At 41.8% G+C, this 7,858-nt stretch overlaps 1 long non-coding RNA gene across 1 annotated transcript; it reads right to left on the bottom strand.

Moving 5' to 3' along the window:
• Positions 1–671: 671 nt before the first annotated feature.
• Positions 672–5,424, bottom strand: LOC143880375 (uncharacterized). Its single transcript, XR_013251669.1, has 2 exons — positions 5,030–5,424; positions 672–2,097 (listed from the first exon to the last, which is right to left on the bottom strand). It is a non-coding gene; the product is annotated as an uncharacterized LOC143880375 (long non-coding RNA).
• Between the last annotated feature and the right edge of the window lie 2,434 nt (positions 5,425–7,858).

The following is a 7,858-nucleotide window of genomic DNA, read 5'->3' as shown; positions in this document are numbered from 1 at the left end:
AAACAGTAATGCCTCAAGAATTTAATTACGACCCCTAAGATTGCTTAGCTTCAATGCCCCCAGTTTTGAGGATATCACTTGAATTTGCTTGAACTTCAGTTGATCTTCAGTCTTGATACCGGCTGTTGCCTTCTTATACTGATTCTCTTACCGTGACCAAGTCACCTCTTCAGGATTTTTAACTTGGCGGACCGCGCTAGCCTTAACTTTTGCCTGAACCACCTTTCTAGGTTTTCGATCCAGCAGGCTATCCCCTTAGCTTTTGCCTAAGCCGCCCTTTCGGGTTTTCAACTTAGCAGGGGAATGATCTTAAATTTTGCCTAGACCGCCCTTTCAGGTTTTCAGTCTAGCAGATCTTCAAACTCCGTTATTTTTCTTATTCATCATCATTTCATTTTTTTATTGTATCTCAGGACCTAGCTCATTAGTTCTGAACACCAGAAGGACTTTTATAGGTAGGATAGGGCTTTTCAAAGAATGGCTTAAGGCTCAACAAAGATTTCGACCGAACCTGTGAACAGGTCGCCTACACATCCCAAGGTAGGAATCAGGTCGTGTGTAGTTCAGGGCGAATGCCCCTAGTTTGAAGATAAATTGTTTGATTTTTTTTTTCCTTTTTTCTTTTCTTTCTGGAACAATTAACTTCTCTTCTTTTGGAACTTGTCCCTCTCTTCTTTTTTTTTGAAAGGATTGAATTTCTTTTCCTTTTTGAATCGACCGAACTCGGTTCAACCGAGTTGCCTACGTACCCCAGTATAGGGATCAGGTCTCGCGTAGTTCGGGGGAATGCCCCAAGTTTGATGGGTTTTCAAGAAAATTTGATTTAGGCTCGAAGGGTTTGCAAATCGGTATTCTTTTGACATTGGGTTTTGATTTTGGGATTTAATCGGCCAAAGGAGGCCTTTCGATGTTCAGATTGGGAATCGATCTAGGTTACTAGAGTCCCTCTGGTACTGATTATTTTTTTTTCTCTTTTGTTTTTTTTTTTTTCGCGGAGTTTGACGGCATTTCCAGGTAAGAGATAATGGATCTTCTTCTTTCAAGATTCTAATACGTGCTTTTGACTTTCATAGAGCGAAACTTGTTCTTTGACATCCTCCATCTATGGATTCGTACTCTCGATATCTGATGATCACTTTTCATTGTTTGCTCTTGAACTTTTCATCTTGAATTTGTTGGCTTTATGAATTTGAGAACCAAGGTCATTGATTGGAAATATGAAAGTTGTTTCCACTCTATGCCCCTTGTATAGCATATATCTTCTCACTTTCTTCATTTTCTTTGAGCTTTCCATCTATGTCTTGCCCCTGGTATCGGTTGTAGCTTTTCTAGACAATCTTCTTATTCTTGAAATAATTTTATCAATTCTTCACACTCTTTAGAGGGTAATGTATTTTCAATCGGCATTCACTGAATCAAAGTTTCAGTGCCAGTGTTTATCATTTCAATTTCATCTTTGAAAGGTTGGGATTGGCGCTCCTCCTCTCGTTCAAGTAATTGCTGTGACTCAAGTGGAGTTTCGTCAATTTTGTCCTCATTTGAGGAGGGAGTCTTATTTTAAGATCAGAAGCACACTTAAGAACAGACACAAGTGAACTTTTTGGAACTGACTGAAATTTAATTTAAAGAAAAGCTATTACATCAGACGACCTATCCTGAACATGCTCACGATTCACAACTCTAAATAAGAAAGAGAAACAGAAGATAACTTGCCTGGACTAGGCATTGACCTTTAACTGTAAGACCGGACTCAACAATTATACTGACCATGATGACTGACTCAACATAAAATAGTAAGTGACTAAAACTTTAACTGCTGCAACTGTTTGGCGTTGAAGGCTCGGCGAAGGCTGGTTCGTTCTGAACATCATCATGGCTGATACTTTCAATTTTGGACAATGATGACTGATTCGCATAGGGAAATGCCCCTAGCTCAATGATTCTGAGAGTGGACTCTGAAGGACTTAGCAAAATAATCTTGAAAAAGGTAGCCCCTAGAGGAGGAACAGACCAGGGGTACAAGCAAGATTGGATTATCTGGACCAGGCATGATCAGATCATGAGAACGCATAATCGAAAGATTGTGAGATTCTGCATCTGCCAGTTAGGGGATGGCATGAAGATACGATCGAATCGTATGACAGAAGAACGAAAGACGCACGATCAAAAGATTAGATGAGATAGCATAAGATTGCTTTCAACGGATAGATCATGAATGACTAATCCTATGAGATCTTTGAAAATTATGGGATTTATATCCTAACCCAAAGGGAATTTTTTTTTTTTTTTTTTTCACATTTTATCAGTGTTACCTGAAGGCATCAACCCTAATCCTAATCTATCGGAGTGGAGAGAGAATCTCGACTCATGACTTTGTTCGTGTATCTAAGGACCGATCGTGACCATTGGAAGATGGACCACGGCCTAATCTAGACACCAATGGGTAGGATATCCTAAACTAGGCTCACACACATGATGCACATGTGTTCGTATACTACATGCATGTGTGGGTTAATCTAGGGTTAAGGCCAAGAGTTCCCTTAGCGCGAATCCCTGTTCGATATACTGTACCAGTGTCCGGCGTATCAGTACGTGAACAAGAGATCCGTTTACGTACCATAAAGGTACTAGGCTAAGGGTGGAATGCTTCTATAGCACAGAGGCACCAGGTGATGAAATCCCAGTCAACCATGCTAGATAACACTCCGGGTTCCTAAAATAGGACGTGTGTGCACGTGAGATGCAAGAGTTTAGATGCAAGTGATGTAAGTGTGTGCAATATGTTTGCGCAATCTATGATGCCCTCAGGTTTTGTTAGGTTAAGTTCGAGTAAAATGTGATGAGAAAATAAAACAAGACAAACTAATCTAACAAGTATAGAGTTTTTATGAGCCAGTTAAATTAAATTCAAATGAATTATCTTTTGAAATTTTAATGAAGTTAGGTGGTCCCCAGCAGAGTCGCCAGACTGTGGTACCCTGATCCCGCGAGAGGGGTGTGGGGCGCGAGCCGCCGCTCTCTCTCTCTTGGTCTCTCGTATCCACGCGATTGGCGTGTGCATTTTATTATTGATTTGAATTAATCTTTCCTGTGAACTTGGGATCACTAAGGCAATCCGAATTCCACACGAAAGAGACTGACAGAGTCGCCACCTAGATGTGGGATCTAGGACCCGTAATTAACCAGAAATCTAGACTCGCTACCTGGTTACGAGAATGGAAGGTATGGGGAGTTATCCCCCACATGCACCATTCTTGCCCGATAATCGGTCTTCGATTCCAAAAGCTAACTCTTTTAAATTTATTTTAAATGGCTCATTCAACTCTATGTTAATGTGCGAACTAAGTGACATGCATCCTATGATCTAATTTCAATGTGAATCCTAAATGTGTATCTTGATTTATTAATTTGTCTGGATTCAATCTAAGTGAAAGTTCTCCTAAAATTCTAATTTCATGGAAAGTCCTAAGTGATTTGATTAAGCATTTACAAGAAAATTAATATACAAAACACCACAATTTGTTTGTGGTGCCGACTCGCGGGTGGTATGCCATCAGACATCCAAGCTGCCTACGTACCCAAGCCTCACTGGGATCAGAGTCGACGTAGTTCGGTGCACCTAAGCTAAGTTACATATGCCTAACTCAACTAAGACACCGACCTAGACGGGATTGACTGTTTCAACAGTTTTAGGAGAAGTTATTTAATTCAAGTTGAAGATTTTATTATCTTAGGATTTCATCTAAGATGCTATATGATTCTCATCTAAATGCAAATGGTCCCTTAGACTAATGCAGGTTTGCCTTACATCCTAGTTTACTAGGCTTGTCCTAGGGAAAGATTGGGTGACTAGTGTAACTAGACCTATGGCACGGTTGCTATACATAGCAAGCGTCCGTGATGAGGCTGGACTCCTAACTCTAGGACTCCCTAAAACTTAGGACACAACACGACACGACACCATTGTTCCTAAATTGGGCTCTAAGGGTTCTTACGACGGAAACCATAATCCAATGGTTCCGAGAGACACGAGATGAATCGAGATGATGAATAGTGTGAGGGAATGGGAAAGATAGAGAAATGTGCGACTGAACTTGGGAGTGCCAAATTGCCTACGTACCCCGTGATGGGGATCAAGCCACACGTAGTTCCACAGGGGAGGTTGCTTGGATTTTGGAAGACAGAATTGGTATTTGGATCTGGAATCGGGTTTGTATTTGAGCATTGGACTTGAGATTCAGAAACATTGATCTAGCAATGGGATTTTGGAATTGGGAATTTACATCAAAGAATTGAGCATATAGGAATCATCAAGGGTTTGAATTTTCGGAATTCAAAGTGGGCGGGCTTATGAGATTTGGCCAAATGGATTCAGACATGCGACTCGGATTGTGTTGGGATATGACTTGGTTGGATTGGGTTAATGGTTAGGGTCAAGTGAGTCAGGTCTAAGTTAGGAGCAAACCCGAGACTAGCCATGGTCTAACTAGGAGGAAGCAGGGTACAAACCAGGGTGCGGACCAGGGTGCACCAGGGTGCGAACCAGCAGGGAACCAGGGTGCGAACCAGCAGGGAACCAGGGTGCGAACCAGCAGGGGAACCAGGGTGCAACCAGCAGGGAACCTGGGTGCAACCAGCAGCGAACCTGGGTGCAACCAGGGTCTAACCAGAGTGCGAACCAGCAGGGAACCAGGGTGCGAACCAATATCGAACCAGGGTGCGAACCAGTAGGGAACCAGGGTGCAACCAGCAGGGAAGCAGGGTGCGAACCAGTAGGGAACCAGGGTGCGAACCAGTAGGGAACCAGGGTGCAACCAGCAGGGAACCAGGGTGCGAATCAGTAGGGAACCAGGGTGCAACCAGCATCGAACCTGGATGCAACCAGCAGCGAACCTGGGTGCAACCAGGGTCTAACCAGAGGCTAACCAGGGGGAAAACAGACCCTACATGCTTCCTAACATGGTTTTTCTTTTAAAGTAAAAGATATGCATGAAAACAGACCCTACATAGAATTGAAATAAATGCCTACCTCTTTGGAAACCCACTTTGTGTTTGATTTTTCTTTGATGTTAATTCCTTGAAGATGATTCCTTGCTTGATAATGACTGCTTTTGATATATATCACCCAACGTATAAAATCACCCGATCCGGCAAGGATGGCCGAACCCTTGAAGAGATGAGGGAGAGGGATGAATTTTCTAAGAGAGGGGTTCTTTTTTCTTCTCCTCTTGGATGGTGGGATGAGAGGGTATTTATAGGAGAATGGGATAGGAGGTTAGGTGAGGTTAGGTGGTTTTGGATGGTTAGGATGAGAGGATGAGGTTAGGTAAGGTTAGGTGGGGTTAGGTAAGGTTAGGTGAGGTTAGGTGAGGTTAGGTGAGGTTTGGATGGTTAGGATGAGAGGAGAGGTTAGGTGAGGTTAGGTGAGGTTTGGATGGTTAGGATGAGATGAGAGGTTAGGTGGTTTTGGATGGTTAGACCCAGGTCAAGATCTGCCATTGATCTAACGATTTACGGAAATCGGGTCTCGGAATGGAATCAGGGTCCGGGCTATGAAGTGACCCTAGCTTATTTTGTCCCGATTGATGATCCGTAAAGTCAGATCAAGATATTAATGACCTAAAACATATAAATCAATGATAGAGGGGGTTCTCACATGGATTTAACACACTAATTTATTTGTTGATTAAAACAAAACAAAATGGGGTGTCTACAATCGGTCCATCCCCACCAACAGAAAATACGTATGTTCCATTATTACTCACTCGATATGATTTCTCTATCAAACCCATAATTTTATTGATTGTTGCATGTTTTTCTTGTAGGTCCGTTGTCTCATTCGCACCTCCGTTCTTTGCTTAGGGATGGAGTTGTTGGTTTGTTTGTACAAAGTGGCATTGATTTTGGGACTCTTCATACTGCACATAAATATTTACTCACACAGAATTTGTATAAATTAAACGTTATTATAGACTTATAGTATTACATTGGTTGTACAGCTGACTGTGACTGTTGTAAAAGTGATCATTAATGTATCATTGGTGTTGGCAATATCATTGGTTTTTACTCACTACCGAAAAGTCAGTCGCCCCACATTGTTTGGATCATCGAAATCGTTCATTTGATGCGCCGTCACATATATAGGGTGTGCTCAAATAATCAGGTCTATCGAATCATCGTAATCCTTCCATCTGTTGACTTACAAAGTGTACGTACGATTACTTGAAAGTCCGAACCCAGTGTCGGACTTCCGAATGACGAGAGCGTAAGCGCTGTATCACTTGTCTCTCGTCGGAAGTCCGATACTGTGTTCGGAATTCCGACTCGGAAATCCGAAACAACGTCCGGACATCCGACGGAACTCCAGTAGAGTTGCCATTCTACTGGAATTCATTCAGAAATCCGAACCGTTGTTCCGATTTCCGAGTCGGAATTCTGAACAAATATTCGGATTTCTGAATGAATTCCAGTAGAATGGCAACTCTACTGGAGTTCAGTCGGATGTCCGGACGTTGGTTCGGATTTCCTACTCGGAAATCCGAACAAAGTATCGGACTTCCGACTCGGAAATCCGAACAAAGTATCGGACTTCCGAATGAAGTCCAGAACAATGTCAAGTCTACTGTACTTCAATCGGAAATCCGGACGTTATTTCGGATTTCCGACTCGGAAATCCAAACCAACGTGTCGGACTTCCGACGAAAGTCTAGTACAACAGCGTATATGGTGGAATTCGCCCTAATATTTTTGTAGGTGTTGATCATATACAAGGCCGAGTGTGCATGTGGTGTAGGACCGGGTTCATGTAGGTTACTTCACGAGGATCTACCAATTCAATGGTCTTGATCACATGTGTACATCATTTGTGGCCCAAGATCATTCAGATTATATATTAATGATGATCATTGGGGTGGTGAACTCGTAATGTTAAGAACTTAATCTTAAAAGCACATATCATTTGTGTCGGATGGAGAAAAGAGTGGAATTGTGGAACATGTCAGTTTACCGGTCCCCACTACATTTTTCATCTTTACCCCAGTAGAAAGAGCTTTTGCCAAGGCGAGTTTAGCCCTTAACTAGAGCCATGAATCTTTGAAACAAACAAAAGTGTCTTTAGGCCATGAAAGTCACATGTATACAATCAACTTGATTGAAATAGTGGTCTCATCATGATTGGACGATACTAGAGCCCTGACCAAATGATACTTCTTTGTCTCCCAAAAAATAAAAAAACCTAAACCGTTGATTTTTGTAGGTGTTGATCATATACAAGGCCGAGTGTGCATGTGGTGTAGGACCGGGTTCATGTAGGTTACTTCACGAGGATCTACCAAATCAATGGTCTTGATCACATGTGTACATCATTTGTGGCCCAAGATCATAAGTGTAATACATATTAATGATGATCATTTGGGTGGTGAAGTCGTAATGTTAAGAACTTAATCTTAAAAGCACATATCTTTTATGTCGGACTACCTTATACAAAATGAAACCTTTAAGAGGAGTTCGCCCTAATATCAAAACATTGTACTGCCAATATCAGCGAAAATAATAAATTGCAGATTACATTTATAAATAATGAGAGACCAATGGCGGGGGGGGGGGGGGGGAATTAGCACCTGCCTCTTGGTTTCATTGAACATAGGGACTGAAACAAAAAGTCGCAGCTGTGTCAGTTATGGGTTCAAAATAAAGATACAATCAACATTTAGAAGTTAAAACAAATAGACAATTTCAGTGTGAACAATGAGTACTACTACTAAAAAATCATATCAGACAATCTCTTATGTAACATCCACGATTTCTTCAACTTCCACTTCTTTGGCTTCATACTCTTCCTCTTCATCACTAGCTTCGC

This window comes from Tasmannia lanceolata, unplaced genomic scaffold (genome assembly GCF_043159265.1).
Source record: "Tasmannia lanceolata isolate RefF3 unplaced genomic scaffold, GAP_Taslan_0.1 ptg000006l, whole genome shotgun sequence".
Classification (NCBI taxonomy): Eukaryota; Viridiplantae; Streptophyta; class Magnoliopsida; order Canellales; family Winteraceae; genus Tasmannia; species Tasmannia lanceolata.
Note: the sequence above shows the minus strand (reverse complement) of the source record. Positions and strands in the feature narration are given on the sequence as shown.